Raw genomic sequence first — 17,246 nt, forward strand, 5'->3', positions numbered from 1 at the left:
GCCTTTCCAAGTGCCAATGGAGGGGGAGAGTTGTTGTTGTGACTGTCAATGCTAAAGACGCATATGGGAGGGCTACATGATTCCACCAATTGTAAATGCTGGTCCTAGGGCTGCAAAAAATGGTGGCCAAGCTTTGGAGGGGTCCGATTAAAGCCAAGGAAGGCCTCAAACAAGCTCCAGCAAGTCTTGTTCAAAGGCAAGTGAGATATGAAGCAAGGGAGCTTCAATGGTGGCTGCCCCAATCTTGTTTACAGCTGTGAGACCTAAGAACTAAAGTAAACCGTGAAGAAAATGATCAAATACCTTTGATGTAATGCCCTGAAGGCGCCCAACAATGTCGAGAAGGTGCTCGGGAAGCCGGGGAGTGACGGGAGCTCGAAGGAGTCGTATATGGCTGTCGGGAAGGAGACCCAATGCAAGTAGGGAGTCGATGGGATGCTGAGAATGCCACAAAACAAGATCAAGAGTCGGAAAGCAAAGCTCTGATACCAGTTGAAAGGGAGCGATGGATCGAAGGTTGGACTCGAGAGCCATGGCGGGAGAGCAAGAGCAAGAAAGGGAGAGACTAGAAATGGGAACTCCAACAATCACAATGTGTGACCGGGCCTTCCTTTATTTAAACTGTCACTAAAAGAATGAAGAATAAAGTGACGGTGACGCGCACCTGCCACTTGCAGTGTGTAGTGACGGTGACTGTCAATGTAGTAATACACGGGTGGCTAGGCAGAGGCGCCTTTACCCCCAATAGAGCTTTGAGAGAGAATGAAAAAATGCCCCAAAATAGGCATATACTTGTCCAAAAAAGATAAAAATTTACAAGGAAACTGTCGAGTCACAAAGGTGTCTCTGGATAAAACATAATCTTAAAATATGATGTGTACGTCATTTTATATCATTTTTTAACTTCCGCCCTTTTAAGAAGAAAGAATGAGAATGATTCTAAGATATTTTCATGTTAAAAAGTCATGAGGGCATTAAAGAGTCATATATTAATGATTGGCTCTGTTTTTAGAGAAAATAGAATTGTATTTTTAAGGTTATGAGGATTTTGAGAAAAAGTGACCTTATCCTACAATTTGGGAATAAAATAGTAGGTGAAATCTATTGAAAATACAAATATGATATTTGCTTGATTGTAGATCTCTTATTATAATATTCTTTTGGAATCTCTTTTTAGAGAGAGAGAGGTGAGAGAAACCCCTTAAGGGGCAAAAAGGAGAGACCATATTTCTCCTAATAAGTTAGTTTTTATGTTGTATTGAAACCTTTTAGATTCGGTGGTTGGGTCATAGTTCTTGATCAATCCGAAGAAAATTAAAAAGTGGATGTGAGTGAAAGTGACTCTGATGTAGTCTCCAAAGATACTGCACTTGGCTAATGAGTTCCTTGATAGTCTAGTATATTTCAACTAGATTCTCTTGGTTGGTGAGAACTTGAAAATCTAAGGTTGCCTATCCCCACATTTCTACCTTTACTTTAAGGTCTTATCTCTATTGGGTAGAAAAACCCATTTTATCTTTGTTTAACAAGTCTTTGATCAACATGGGCTATGTTGTGATTGAGAGGAAAGTTCCTTGTGTTTGTCATCTGAAAGGAAAAAGAAAATTTTTATGAGAAATTTTTAATAAGATTTAAATGTATGACTTTTTCTTTCTTATTGGAATTGAAGAATTGAATCTACACAACCTAAAATTTTGAGCCTATGAATTTATATTTCTTAGAAAATAGAAGAATTGAAATTGCATAACTTGAAATTTTGAGCCTTACCCATTATTTACCTTTATTTCATAATAATGAATAGTTACTTGGTTGTGGTCTTTGAAAAGGTATTTAAAGGCCTTGACTTTGAGTCCCTTGGAAGTTCATTTCTTGGTCTAGTCTTAGCAATTCTTGTATCCCAATCCTATTAAGCATCAAGCAGACATCCTTAAGAGATAGAAGAAGGACAAGGGAAATTCAAAACACTTGTTGAATGATCTCTTTCCTCTTATCATCTTTCTTGTGACTCTCGTTAGTGGTTTGTTTATCATCTTAACTACCGCATAAGCCCTTCTCCTCAATTTTCCCATTACAACAATATATTTCATTAAATTAAAATTTAAACTTCAAGTAAAATTTCTTTTGTTTATCATCTTAGAGGAGAAGCCCTTCTTTAACTTTTTCCCATTGCTATAAGATATTCCAAACAAATTGAACTTTAAAATTTGAGTTGGATTTTCATTTAATTGCCCTAGATTACAAGGTGGAGAATATATGCTTTCAAAATTGAGAAGACTATCTTAGTTTATTCACATCTTTTGATTGATTTTAGCCATCTAAAAAATAATATTCTCATCATTGCAAGAATTCTCTATGATCTTTATACGATAGTAAAAAGAGAAATTAGTCATCAATGCTAGCCTTTAGAAGTGAATAACAAAGAATGATGCAAATTTAAGTCAAAGTTAAGAGTAAGCATTTATGTTGAGTGGCAGAATTAATTTTCAAAAGAGAATTTTTTTGGGCTTCATCATATTATTTTAGGCATTGTCCACCTATAATGTGCAAGACATAATCTATTCCATCATATTTCTAGCAGATGCACAAACTTTATTATTATTGTAACATCATGTGAGTTGGGCTCATTCCCATGTAGCTTGTAATATTTGCCAAAGTTAGAATTAGAAGATCCACAGCAAACATGAGGGTTATGGACACACACTATTAGAAGCACTAGTCATAAGCATTTAAAGTGGATAGTGTGTCCAACTTTTGGTAGAAGGCATCCTTTGGCAAAAGGCATAAAGAGAAAAAAACTATTTAGAGGCCACATTCATGTATTTACAAACTTAAAGCAACCCCACTTCTTGATTATTTGCTTCTATCTTGTGTTAATATTGTTGAGAGCGAGGGACTGTAACTAAATAAGTGAGGAACTTGGGATATAGAAGCTCAGCTCCATCTCTTACTTGTCTTTTTTTTCTTCCCATTTGGTAAGAGGTTGAGAGTGGATCTCTCAGTGAGAAGACAACCATGAGTGAGAACGATGTCGTGACTCTACACCACCATTCCAAACCTAAGAATTTGGACACATTAGTTAGCATCATTAGGAATTTATTTTCCATTGTGCATGTCTTTTTGTTTGCATTTTGCATGACGCACAAGCACATGTAGTTAGGCTAGGCACAATTTCTTCAGTGCATTCATAATTTTTTGTGTGGAAGCATCGTTTGAATGATTGCATTACATGGTTTTAATTTGCAAATTGCATGATTGATTGGGCACGATATTCTCTTCCAAAGCATATTCTTGTTAGGGCACAATGCATGGAAAAATAGGTTCATATGAAGGTTTCTATTTTGAAGACTCAAAGACTAAAGGAAAAGGTCGTACTATTGATCCTTCACTTTGGACTTTCCCCATGTTGACTTGTAATTCGAATGTTGCTAGTGCAGATGATATGTCTCTTCATATGTGAAATTGGTTCAACATTTAGCAGCCTACAAAAGCTAAAAGGGCATATTGAGAAATTATGGAGGCTTGCAAACTCTATGTTGGTCATGACATGGGACTAAGTAGTCAAAACTAAAATTATGGAGCTGCTTCATGTGTTTCAATAACAAGCACATCACATGGCACAGACTTCCAACTAGCCTTCTTCAGTGAATACTTTTCAAAATTTTCAAAATGAAGCAAATGTTCACGCTCGTATTGAGGCAAATGGTGCAAGTGCTATGGATGGAAACAAAGATAGCTTGGCTGCTCTTTACAGGTCTCCATTTTCCCTTATGTTTCAAGGCTCTTTTGAACATGCAATAATAGAGGCGGCAACACAAGAAAAATGGTTGCTTATAAACTTGCAGTCCACTAAGGAGTTTTCAAGCTACATTGTTTATTATGATACAGAGGAGGGAAGAAAAGTGTGCACATACTATAAACTATCAAAGATGCCGACATTGATGATTTTGGATCCTATAACTGGCCAGTGGATGCGATCATGGGAAGGCATGATAGGGGCTAAACGCCTTTTGGAGGATATTGTGTCGTACAAGGATAAAGGACCTTTGGAGCAATAGCATATGAATATTCATCCATCTTAGCAACCAAGAGAATCAAATTACATGTCATCAAGTATACCCAAAGTCTCATGTAGAGGAGGAGGAGGAACTTCAACAGGCCTTGTTGCCTCCTTACAGTGATCTGGGTTTTTTACAACCCGGATTACTACCACAAAATTTGGCCAAAGCCCCTATCAAAAGCTTACTATATCACTTTGGGTTTACTCTTCAAGCACTAGGTATGCTACATTGCTTCTCGATTATGATAACTCTAGCAAATGGGGGGAACAAGTTCTTAGAAGGCATGTCAATGTAAAGGGTAAAAGGGATGGTTATCTTAGTGAAGATGAAAATGGATTACACCTAGGAGTTGAGTGAATGCATAGATTTTTCAAAGGACTAGCCTCCAACTACACATGGGCTCCGTCTGTATCACTAAGATTTGGAATCTATCACCATCATTAGAGGACACCTCACCCTAGCACACAAGTCAATATCCACATCATGGTGTCATTTGGATCTTGCACAAAAGCTTACAAGCATGGACCCCTTTTGTCACATGCTTATATGTATTTATATACATATGGGGGACTAAAGTCAAAGCAGCTTTTGAAAGCCATTTTTTATAATCTCAATAACTCCCAAGAAAAAGTGAATTTCAAGAAAGTTCTTGCAAAGGCTGATCGGTTTCAACCTGGTCTACAAAGTTGCAGAAGAAACTTTTTTCAAATTCCTCACGGATTTAAAGTTACAAAGGCGCAGACTGCTGGCTACATGCAATTTTCTTCTCTCTTTCACCACACCAACTTTCCACTCTATCCTTCTTGTAAATATATTATAATAATGTGCTTTAGGTACCCACCTCTTGTAATCTAGCTCCATTTCTCTATTTTGTCTACCACCACCCTTGGCTTCTTGCATGATGACCAAGGTGGGGACTTGTCCCATCCACTACTCTCCATATTTTCAAAGATGCCATACATCATCTAGGATTATGTTAATCAAGAAGATTAGCTTAATCTAATCCCTCATGGAGGCTATATAAAGAGCCCATGGAGAATGAAGAAGGGAGGGAGGACAATGACAAGTCCATGAGAGCACTCTACAATATCCTCAACTCTTTGAGGTAAGCTATGAGTAAGTTCTTTTATTATGTAGTATAATGGCAAGCTTCCTCTACCTCTTCTCCTATTATCTCCCTCTCTTCTCCTCTTCTCATTCCATGTAGCATAATGGCAAGCTTCCTCTACCCCTTCTCCTATTATCTCCCTCTCTTCTCATCTTCTCATTCCATGTAGCATAATGGCAAGCTTCTTCTACCTCTTCTCCTCTTGTCTCCCTCTCCTCTCATCTCTCTCTCTTATATTCCAATGTGGTGTCTAGCACATATATTCTCTCTTGTAAAATTGTGTCTTGGCTCTCTTGATTCTCTTTGAGAATAGGGATGTCCTAGCCCATCCTCCCTTTGGCTAGGTGGTGCCCCTCTTTAGTTCTCTTAGTGAGGATTGGAGGTTGGATGGGTAAGAGGTAACCCGTTCATCATTTCAGCCCTCATTTTTGGTGCCCCCACTAAGGACATTCTCAACCACAATTCTCTACCTCCTTATGTGGAATGATACAACACATAGTGGTGCATCCTCTACAACAAGTTCCCCAAGTGGCTCTTCCTCAACGCCTTCACCAACTATGTTTGAAGCTGGTCGAAGTCCACGACTCCCAAAATTGTCTCCTAAAGAAGCTCAAGAAAGAAAGTATGCCTATTGGATGACGGCACGCATGCGGGTAAAAGGTGTTCACTTTAGAAATTCCATTATCTCACAAGGGAAAAATTATGTCGCCATCAATTGCTAGGTTCTCATAATTGTGGTGAGTATTTTGCAAACAAAGTGAAGGCCCTTCTGAGAGGTCCTTGTCTCCAAATCATCAAATCCCTCTCTCTCTCTGGCCTAATCCATATCAAAGGAGGACAACTATGCATGAACGGTGTGGAGTTTTGTAAAAGTGCAAAGTATGGAGACTACCTTCAACTGTTGTTAGCTCGAAGGTTGGGTGTGGTTGAAAAGATGGCCATCACACCTTATGAAATATATGTCGCCGAGGATGGACACACCAAGGCAAGAACAATTACTGGTGAGAAAATTCTCCGTATAGCAAAGTTGGTGGGTTCCAAAAAGAAACACTCCGGGAAAAATTCTTCATAATTCAAGAAAGTGCATTCTCTCTACTTCCTTAAGTAGTCTCCACTCATGAATAATAATAATGGCCCGAATTTCTACACCTTTCACTCTGTACAAAACATCCGAGTTAATGTGTGCATCAGTAGGAAGATTTTCTTCCAGCAGCGTCTTGTCATGTGCTTTGGGGCTGAAAGATTAAGGGAGATTCTTGTATCACCAGAACCTATAATCTTCCCAATGCTAGACTACAATGCATCCTTCAATGTACATGTATTTATCCTATTATAATAGTTTCTCATGAATCAGAACGAGTTGTATGGACCTATCCGCCCACTTGCTATGCAAACTGTGCATATTGTAGCTAGCACAAAACTTAGATTCCAAGGCATTATTAGAAGCATACTGGGGCCTAGACGTCTTGCTGAAATCAATGCATCTGTGAACCCATTCATCCTTCCCCTTATAAAATACAACTTAAGTCTAGACGTTTTCATCTTCATACTCTACTAAGGCAACATGGCATTTCCAAGTTTTTTTGGGCACAAAGGGGAGAAAGCTCTAGACTTTTTGGATGACTTGGAAATGGCCTTCCTAGTCACAGGCCAGGATGATGAAGCAACCAAAGTACGGGCCTTCTCTTTAGTTCTAAAAGGTGATGCTCGAGTGTGGTATCAAGCTCTCCCGAAGGCTACAAGGGGTAATTGGGAGGATCTCAAGACCGCATTCATACACAAGTACCAAGATACAAAGCCACCTGAAGATATTTGGAGACAGCTCTTAGATCTTCGCCAAACCGTAGCAGGGGAATACCAAACCTATGAAGGCATGTTTATAAAATTGTGGGATAAATGGACAGCCTCTTTAGCCGAGGGAGAAAGAGTACCTGATTGCCTTAAGAAAGATTGCTTTCTAGCCGGACTCCACCCTCTACTAAGGGATAAGGTCAAAGGAAAGTTTCCCACATCCTATGAAGAATCAGTCACTTATGGGAGGGAGAAAGATAGAAAATTGAAGTATCAAGCCCAGTTGAAGGGGGGAGTTGAGCCCATACAGGTTTTACCAACCATGCCAAGGCCTAGAGAAATAGCAGAGGCCCTACCTGAATCGGAGATACCACAGCAAGAGCTCCTACAACGCATTACTAATCAACTTGAAAGCCTTTCGTTAAATTTGGTGCAAGGAGTGTGACCCCCTCTCCTCATAAATGAAGGCAATCGAGGTCCAAGGAGGCAAGAAAGAGAGTATGTTTGCTATAATTGTGGGGAGACTAGCCATGGTATGTACTTTTGCCCTCATCCCATGCGTTTTCCAGGAAATGGGTTCCAACCAAGGAGGGGACAACAAGTGACACCACCTAGGGAAAGGTTTGTTCCACCGAATCCAAGGCCTCCACCACCAGTTCAAGTTCTCCAGCATCCTCGACCACTTGCAGAGGTGCCGCCCTTGCCTGTCCAACCGCCAGAGAATCATGATGTTAGGATAATTAGTTTAGATGAGAGTGATGTCAAAGGGAAGGCCAAAGTAGTAGAGGTTGAAGCAATGCCGGTGAAGAAAGCCTAGAGAATTGAGAGAATGGAACCTACACCACCAAAGGAGGTTGAAAATATGGAAGAGGAGGCAGAGTCATCAATGGCTGCAAAGACACGCAACATTAAAAAGAGGAGGGCTCGCTCACGCCGATACATTGAGCCAGATGATTTTTCCCTGGGTAAAGGTACTAAAGCTTATGATTTGCTTGCTGATATGAAGAATCAAGGGCCAAAATTTTCATGGCCACAATTACTATATCTATCTCCAACAGTGCGATGACAATGGTCCAAGATGGTAAGCATTAGATCCATGAAGAATAGACATGTGAATGCAATCCAGGCTAGAAAGATGAAAGATATTGTGCCTCTAGTGGAAGCCGAAATCAATGGACAGAGAGTGTCAAAGACATATGTGGATGGAGGTGCAGAGATTTGTGTCATGACAGAAAAGTTGATGCATCGTTTGGGATTAGAGGTAAATGAAACTACTAAATTTGGGGCCAAAATGGCTAACAATGTAGTAGTAAATTGTTTGGGAGTTATAAACAAAGTCAAGGTAAAGGTGTGTGGAGTGCAATTGGAGCTTGACATGTATGTGATGCCAATGAAAGGGGACGGCTATCCGCTCATTCTTGGGCGACCATGGCTAATGGGAATGAAAGCCAGACAAGATTGGGAGACAGGGGCTTTAGAGCTAAGGCCACAAAAGGGGCTGCATAAAAAATGGAAGAGCACTATCTACAACATGAAGGAGGGCCGACAGGAGGATCTTGTGTTAGAAACCACCGCTGATGAATGGAGTTCCAGTGAGGGTTGGTCATCTATGACAGAGGGAGAGTCTTCTAATGAGGAGGAAGAAAGCTCTGTAGAAGTGATGGGGATTACATTAAAAGGGCCTTCTGGTAGTGAAATTTCGCAGCAGCTTCCAAAGGTCAAGAAGGAGGGGTTAGAAAAAGTGTTGGCTAAGGATCTATCAGTTGAGGAGAAGGCAGCCTACATGGAAGTGGTGATAAAATACTCTGCACTTTTTATTTCTGATTATGAACACATCACAGGTGTGACAGCAGTACAACATCACATTAATCTAAAAGAGGGAGCACGGCCAATGGTGCAGCGACTACGACGATTGGGAGTAGTTCAACAAAACGCTCTACTCACTGAGGTGCAACGACTTTTAAAGGCAGGCTTCAACTATCCAATAGGGGACTCAGAGTGGGTTTCACCTATGGTGGTGATACCTAAGAAGAATGGAAAATTGAGGATTTGTGTGGATTACAAGCCGCTAAATGCCGCAACTAAGAGAGATCACTTTCCTCTTCCCTTTCAGGATGAAATACTCAACGAGGTGGCCGGGCATGAGAGATACACTATTTGTGATGGGTATTCAGGTTATTTCCAGATCCGAATAGCTGAGGAGGATCAACAGAAGACCACCTTCATTACACCTTGGGGTTGTTTTGCTTACAAAGTAATGCCATTTGGATTAACAAATGCCCCAACTACCTTCCAGCGCTTCATGAATTATGTCTTCCAACCATATTTTGGAAAATCCATCAGGGTCTTTATTGATGATTTTTGTATTTATAGTTCTAAGGCTTTACATCTAGGAAAGGTGGATGAAGCTTTCAACCGCCTTGCACAAATGGGGGGGCAATTAAACCATGAGAAGTGTCGCATTGGCGAAAGCAGTGTAACTTTGTTAGGGCATGTCGTAAGTGAGAGGGGCATTGAAGCAGATCCAAACAAAGTTAAGGCCCTATTGGCGGTGCCATCACCATCTTCTGTGAAGCAACTAACCTCTTTCATTCAGAAGGTGTGATATATGGGGCGGTTCATTCATCTCCTCTTCCAATTAATATTTCCACTACAACAGTTAACCCACTCTGAGGAGCTTCTATGGAGTGACGACAACGAAAGGTGCTTTCACGAGGTGAAGAAGGCTCTTAGCACCCTTCCTATAATTTTACAGCCTTGTTGGGATCAGGAGTTTTTTGTCAATCCGAGTTTTGGGGAAGATGCTCTAGGGGCAGCACTAATACAAAAGGATGCTAAAACTGGCCTAATGAGACCAGTTTACTTTTCTAGTAGAGTAATGACAGCATCAGAACGAGGGTACAAGATGGTCGAGGTGATGGTTTTGTCTCTAATGTTTGCTGTAAGAAAGTTTCGTCCTTATCTTCTCCCTAGGCCATTCACAGTGATCACGACAGAAGAGCATTTTCCCTATGTCTTACAGCACATGGATGTTTCAGCTAGAATCGCTAAGTGGGTGATACAACTCCAAGAGTTTGACTACACCTTCAAGGTGGAGGATTCTACTCGAGCTTGCCTAGCTGATTTGTTGACCCATAGATGCCATCAAAAGAAGGAAAAGAAGAAGGGAAAGGTAAAAGAGGAGACACCTCCTCTTGAGGAGCCGCCACGGGTGGAGAATGCCCATGCCCTCTACTTTGATGGAGCCTACAAGCGTATTAAAGACAAAGCGGCAACAGGAATAGTGGTGTTCAGTCCTGAAGGTGACAAACTTTATGGAGAAGGTATTAGCTTGGAGGATGTCCATTCTAATAATGAGGCAGAATATCAAGCCTTGCTTTTAGGTTTGAGGTGGTGTCTTTCACATGGTGTCACTCGACTTAATGTTTTTGGGGATTCTATGCTCATTGTTAAGCAAATGAAAGGAATCTGGGCTTGTAAAAATGATAACTTAGCAGTGAAAATGAGGGAAGCTAAAACTCTCATAAGAAAGCTACAGAAAGCCCAAATCTATTTTGTGCCAAGGCGCACAAATGGCGACGCAGATGCTCTAGCAGCTGAAAAATTGAAAGAGGTAATGGTGGGCATCATTACAGTAAAGCTTCCCTTGTTTCAGGGTAAGTTTCAACTACAAGATGTGCTTTATTTTCTTGAGCAAGGTGAGGCACCTACACATATGAGTAAAAGTGAGAAAAGGTGGCTAGCTACTAAGGCCACTAAATACCGCTTGATAAATGATGTGTTGTATTGCAAAGGAAAGGATGCAGTGCTTAGAAGCGTGCCAACATCAAAGGAGATTATAGATGTGATTAAGAGCTGCCATGAAGAGGTTTGTAGCGGACATTTTGCTCAAGAAATAACCAGCAGAAAGATTCTCCAAGCCGGTTTTGTGTGGCCTAGTCTACATCAAGATGTGCAAAATTGGTGCCGCACTTGTGACGATTGCCAAAAGGCCGGACCAAGGAAGCTAGTGCATGAGGAACAAAATCCCATAACTACATATGGCCCATTTGAGAAATGGGGAATTGATGCAATAGGGCCACTCCCACGAACTCAATCTGGCAAGGAATACATCATAATGGGAGTGGACTACATGACGAGGTGGGCAGAGGCTTCAGCAACTAGTAGGATCACAGCCCAAGAAGTGGGAAAATTTATGTTTGAAAATATTTGTTGCAGGTTTGGCACATCTTTGGAAATTATCTCTGATCGGGGTCCTGGTTTTAGGGCAAACCTAGTAGGGGAGCTAATGGAAAGGCTAAAAATCAAGCACATGCATTCTACTCTCTACTATCCACAGTGTAATGGTTTGGTCGAAAAAGTGAATGGGCTGATTTGTAAGATAATTACCAAGCAGGTACACATGCACCCCAAGCACTGGGATAAAAAATTGAATGCAGCTCTTTGAGCCTACAGGACTTCATTTAGAACCTTGCTTGGCTATACTCCATTTCACCTCGTCTATGGCCAAGAAGCTTTGCTTCCTATAGAGGTGGAACTGGCCAGTTTGCGTGTTTTAGTAGCCAGTCAAGAGAAGAATCAAGATAAGAAGTTAGAGGAAAGGATCTTGGATCTAGAGAGGCTGGAGTTAGATACAGAAGCAACAGTCCAACACTATTCCATGCAGGCTGAAGAGAGGAGGAAGACCTTTAATAAGAAGCTGGCTAGCAAACACATAAGGGAAGGATCACTTGTGCTACGCTATGATAACCACTTTGATAACAGAAAGGATGCTAAACTTGTGTTCAAGTGGGAAGGGCCATTCATGGTCATAAGGAGATATCCAAATGGCAGCTATAAGCTAGGTGACATGGATGGGAAGGTTCACAAGACAAGGGTAAATGGATGGCGACTGAAGCCTTATTTTCAAAGAAATATGAACACTTTGGAGCAGTCATTCAATGAAGAGCTACCAATGAGGGGGTGCAGTCCTCCTTGCTCTATTGGACCATCATTATCAAGCTAGAGGCATGAATACCTCTAGCCTAAGGGAAGGGCTAATGATCCGGGTTTTTTACAACCCGGATTACTACCACAAAATTTGGCCAAAGCCCCTATCAAGAGCTTACCATATCACTTTGGGTTTACTCTTCAAGCACTAGGTATGCTACATTGCTTCTCGATTATGATAACTCTAGCAAATGGGGGGGACAAGTTCTTAGAAGGCATGTCAATGTAAAGGGTAAAAGGGATGGTTATCTTAGTGAAAATGAAAATGGATTACACCTAGGAGTTGAATGAATGCATAGATTTTTCAAAGGACTAGCCTCCAACTACACATGGGCTCCGTCTGCATCACTAAGATTTGGAATCTATCACCATCATTAGAGGATACCTCACCCTAGCACACAAGTCAATATCCACATCATGGTGTCATTTGGATCTTGCACAAAAGCTTACAAGCATGGACCCCTTTTGTCACATGCTTATATGTATTTATATATATATGGGGGACTAAAGTCAAAGCAGCTTTTGAAAGCCATTTTTTATAATCTCAATAACTCCCAAGAAAAAGTGAATTTCAAGAAAGTTCTTGCAAAGGCTGATCGGTTTCAACCTGGTCTACAAAGTTGCAGAAGAAACTTTTTTTAAATTCCTCACGGATTTAAAGTTACGAAGGCGCAGACTGCTGGCTACATGCAATTTTCTTCTCTCTTTCACCACACCAACTTTCCACTCTATCCTTCTTGTAAATATATTATAATAATGTGCTTTAGGTACCCACCTCTTGTAATCTAGCTCCATTTCTCTATTTTGTCTACCACCACCCTTGGCTTCTTGCATGATGACCAAGGTGGGGACTTGTCCCATCCACTACTCTCCATATTTTCAAAGATGCCATACATCATCTAGGATTATGTTAATCAAGAAGATTAGCTTAATCTAATCCCTCATGGAGGCTATATAAAAAGCCCATGGAGAATGAAGAAGGGAGGGAGGACAATGACAAGTCCATGAGAGCACTCTACAATATCCTCATCTCTTTGAGGTAAGCTATGAGTAAGTTCTTTTATTATGTAGTATAATGGCAAGCTTCCTCTGCCTCTTCTCCTATTATCTCCCTCTCTTCTCATCTTCTCATTCCATGTAGCATAATGGCAAGCTTCCTCTACCTCTTCTCCTCTTGTCTCCCTCTCCTCTCATCTCTCTCTCTTATATTCCAATGTGGTGTCTAGCACATATATTCTCTCTTGTAAAATTGTGTCTTGGCTCTCTTGATTCTCTTTGAGAATAGGGATGTCCTAGCCCATCCTCCCTTTGGCTAGGTGGTGCCCCTCTTTAGTTCTCTTAGTGAGGATTGGAGGTTGGATGGGTAAGAGGCAACCCGTTCATCATTTCAGCCCTCAACAGGATACACGGGAGTAGTCAGTAGAATTAAGTCAACCTCAATCTGCTGATGGGAGAAGTGAGACTCCTTTGAAAGATGTAGAAGTAGCTTCACAAGAGAATAGCAGCATTCGCAAACGTTGTTATTATCCACCTTTACCAGAGGAACCTGACAGGTAGATGCAACAGTCTGTAGGATGGTCATTCGCTTCCCAAATGGTAAAAGAGGTCAAAGGAGGTTTATGCATGCTGATCCTATTCAATTGCTATGGTCCTTTTGCTACTCCCAGGTCAAGGAAGCTGCTGATCGGAGATCTTTTCATCTCACACAATCAATCCCATGCCTCATAGGTGGAGTACTCAGTTATGAGAGGAAAGCCAATAGATGTGATGACAGGAAGGATAGCATGCATGAGTGCTTGCAAGCAGAGTTGATGGCTTATGATGATGGTAGCCTAATAGGGGAGTTTGTTCAACGTAGATTGGCAGTTGTTGAAGATGCATAAAGGTGGAAAAAGTATTCGATTGAAGCTAGCTTTAATTGTTCAAAGCTTAAAAGCTTTAAGCTAATAAGCCCATCGTTTTTGCTAAAAACGCTTGCTTTAAAACAAGCTTAAGTAAGAAAAATCGTCTCAATGTGAGGTAGAAAAATCTATATAAGAAAAGGAGTATGAGGGGTTTGGATATACTCCTTGATCTCTCCAAGAAGAGTATGAAGAGAGGCTCTTGAGTCGAGCTTAATGTTCCTCGCTTCTTTGAAACTTTGTCAACAAGTTCGAGAGAGGGGCCATCAAAAAAAGTGTGAAAGGCTAGAGGTTGAGCTTGAATCCCTTGCCTTCTTCAAAGACCGCCATTGAATTTTGGAGACAAGGCTTGAGGACGAGCTTTAAGCCCCTTGCCTACATCGAAGTTTCTGTCATCGCGAGTCGCTATGAAGATTGGCTTGATTTGAGCTTAAAGCTTCTCGCCTACTTTTGAAGATCGTCAACAAGTTCCATGAAGTGGCTTCCGAGTCGAGATTAATGGTCCTCGCCTTTCTTGATTCCACCTTCTTCTCATCTTTCTCAGATTGAGAATTCACCCTTGTCTTTCCCAAAACTCTTGAGATCAAATCCGAAAGTCTTATAAACCTGTATCTTGCCAATATTTTTAAACAAGAATTTGTTTTCCTCATTCAAAAAAGAAAATTCTTCTAAATAAGTTTTATTTTGTTGCATTCTCCCATCTCAAAGTATCCCTGGCAAGTAACTTTCACGAACCCCCACACGAATCCCGTGTGACAACGAGGGACATGACGAAGAAATGCTCTAGTATTTATTCTTCTTCTCCTTCATCTTCTCCATATTTCTCTTTGACTAGTGATGTGCTTCATGCAAACAAGAATGATTTCATGTGTTCATTTGAGGAATTCATTACATGAAGTGTGGAACCAATGATGAGCCTTCATGCTCTAGATACAATAGGGAAATGTAAGTAGGTGAGCTCACTATACCTCAAAGTCAATATTGTATTCTTTTCTTTCTTGGATAAAGAGAAATGATGGACAATTGGTTTAGAGCTAGAATAGATAAATAATTAGATTCAAAAAGTGATCGAAGTTCTCATGTTTGTAAGTGTTCCATTCAAAATCCAATTGTTGAGTGCAAAATCCATGTTGTTGCCCACGTTTCTTATACTAGCAATGGTCCCCTCTCATAGTTTCTAGGTATCGAGATCAAAATGGATCAACACTCCACTTGACTCCACTAAAAAGGGTATGTTACTCAATTTTTTCATAAATTTCAATTTCAATCTTGCTCTCTTATCTTCACTCCTATTCTACCTCTACTAAACTTGAGTATTATGATGCTCATTCCCCCTCCTAGGAGCATGTATCCAAATTCTAGGATGCACTTTCTAACTTATCACATGTACTCAAAATGACCCTTGCTATGTGTGATATACCCTCTCCAAGTACTTACAAAACCCTACCCAAGTTCATTGGAAAGCCTTGAAGTGGCTTATTTGGTACATTAAAGACACCATTAACTTCATTCGTAAAGCAAACTCTCCTTGATGAAGCTTTGATCATAGACTTGGAGATCTTAGAGAAGCTCCAAGCCACCCTTCTTCATTCCTCCTTACCACCTTCTTGGTGTGCTTTCATAAGCAATGAAAGCACACATTCTATCTCTTCTCAATCCATCTACGATTTGGTGTCAAAAATCAAAAGGCAGGAGCTTCTCATAAGAAACTCCTCCAAACTAGTGACCCTAGCCACTTCCATCAAACATCCACATAGAAAGAATGACAATTATCATCAGCTCTCCAATAATGGTACTTGCCATGCTTAATGTACTCTACTACTATTGCATTACTACTCTATAAGAGAACTACATTGAAGAGCTACTACAATGTGGTATATATACAAGTACAAAAGAGTGGTAGGGAGATCCACAATCACTAGGAGCTAGGTGAGAGTTATTGCATGTGGTAGTAGGTGACCACTTTTATTTTCTAGTCAATAAAGTAGTTTTAAAAAAAGAAATGAAGAAATTATCATTATTGAAGATGTAGAGATTGTGTTCATCTTTAATTTGATCTCGAGTAAGTTACTCGTGAATATATGTGTGCATCACGTGGGTTCAAAATAAGGTATTTTTAAAATACCATTTTTATACATTTTTTACATACAAAAGGGTGTAATATAAAGGGGTTATTTACAGATTGAATAGAAAAGGGTTATGTTTTACTCATGAAAAATTCACAGATAATGATATTTATAAATAGGCCTCGAACGCACGTGATGTAGAGGATATACATAAAGTAACTTCCCTGAGGATTTGATGAAGATCATTCTTCACAAGATAGATATGGATCTTCTAGTACCACTACCAAGGGCTTTGTTTGAATCCATAAATGGCCTTGCAAAGTTAGCACACATAGGTGGATTTTTAGGGGTTGTAAAGGTGTGGGAGCTAGGCCATATAGACATGTTCAAATAGATCACCATATAAAAAAGTGGCTTTAATATCAACAAGATGAAGTTGAAGATCTTGACATCTATAACAAGGGCAACAAGGATCCTAAAAGAAGTTGTGCTCAATGTGGATGAGTATGTATAAGTGGCACAATCCACACGATATACCTCTAAGAAACCACGAGTTGTTCTGTGGGCTTTGAAGTTTGAGGTGGAGCTATCCAAATTATATTTGCACCTTAGAACCCATTTGCAAGAGAATAGATTCTTGTTGAATGGTAGAGGGACTAGATCCAAAGTGTTGTTTTGATGTAGATCCATCATCTTGTTATGCATTGCATGACACCAAACTTCTTGATTTGGATCTTTAAGAGATTTTTGAATGGCTGGTGTTGTCAACCTCAAGGATGGGTGGTAGTTTAGTATCATGGAGCTTTCCACTTTTGAGTAGGGAATGGATGCAAAGAGCATCAAGAGTTCTTCTTCTTTGGAAAGGAGGAGAAAGTGAGTGATTTTTTGACAAGTCAAAAGGTTCAGAGGTGTGAGAAGAAAGGGAAAATGATAATCCATGGGTATAGAGGAGATAGAAATGACATGTACTAAAATATAATATAAGATTTTGATGTCAAAGCTTGAAGATAGTGTAGAGTGAATGAATGGGAAAGGGCTATTTGCATGTGCAAAAATTGATGAGGAAGAGGGTAAGTTTAAAAATCTTGGGAAGAGGCCATTGGGAGATATCCAAGATGGACAATGAGTAGGGTGTAGACGTAAAGAGCATCAAGAGTTGTGATTCTTTGGGGAGGAGAAGAAAACCAATAAACACTTGAGATATGAGAAGTTTCAACAATGTGAGAGGAAATAGGAAATGATCCCTTGAGTGTAGATGATATAGAAATGATGGGTGTAAGGATAGGAGATAAGATTTAGACATCAAAGCTTGAGGATGTAGTAGAGTGAATAT

At 40.2% G+C, this 17,246-nt stretch overlaps 1 pseudogene; it reads left to right on the plus strand.

Annotated features, from left to right (window-relative positions):
- The first annotated feature begins 3,572 nt into the window (after positions 1 to 3,572).
- The window catches only part of LOC148033409 (plant UBX domain-containing protein 16-like), a 63,644-nt pseudogene continuing 49,970 nt past the window's right edge, over positions 3,573 to 17,246 (plus strand).

Source organism: Lygodium microphyllum, chromosome 7 (assembly GCF_053477565.2).
Source record: "Lygodium microphyllum isolate KBCC chromosome 7, Lygodium_microphyllum_v1.1.10, whole genome shotgun sequence".
In the NCBI taxonomy this organism is placed as follows: Eukaryota; Viridiplantae; Streptophyta; class Polypodiopsida; order Schizaeales; family Lygodiaceae; genus Lygodium; species Lygodium microphyllum.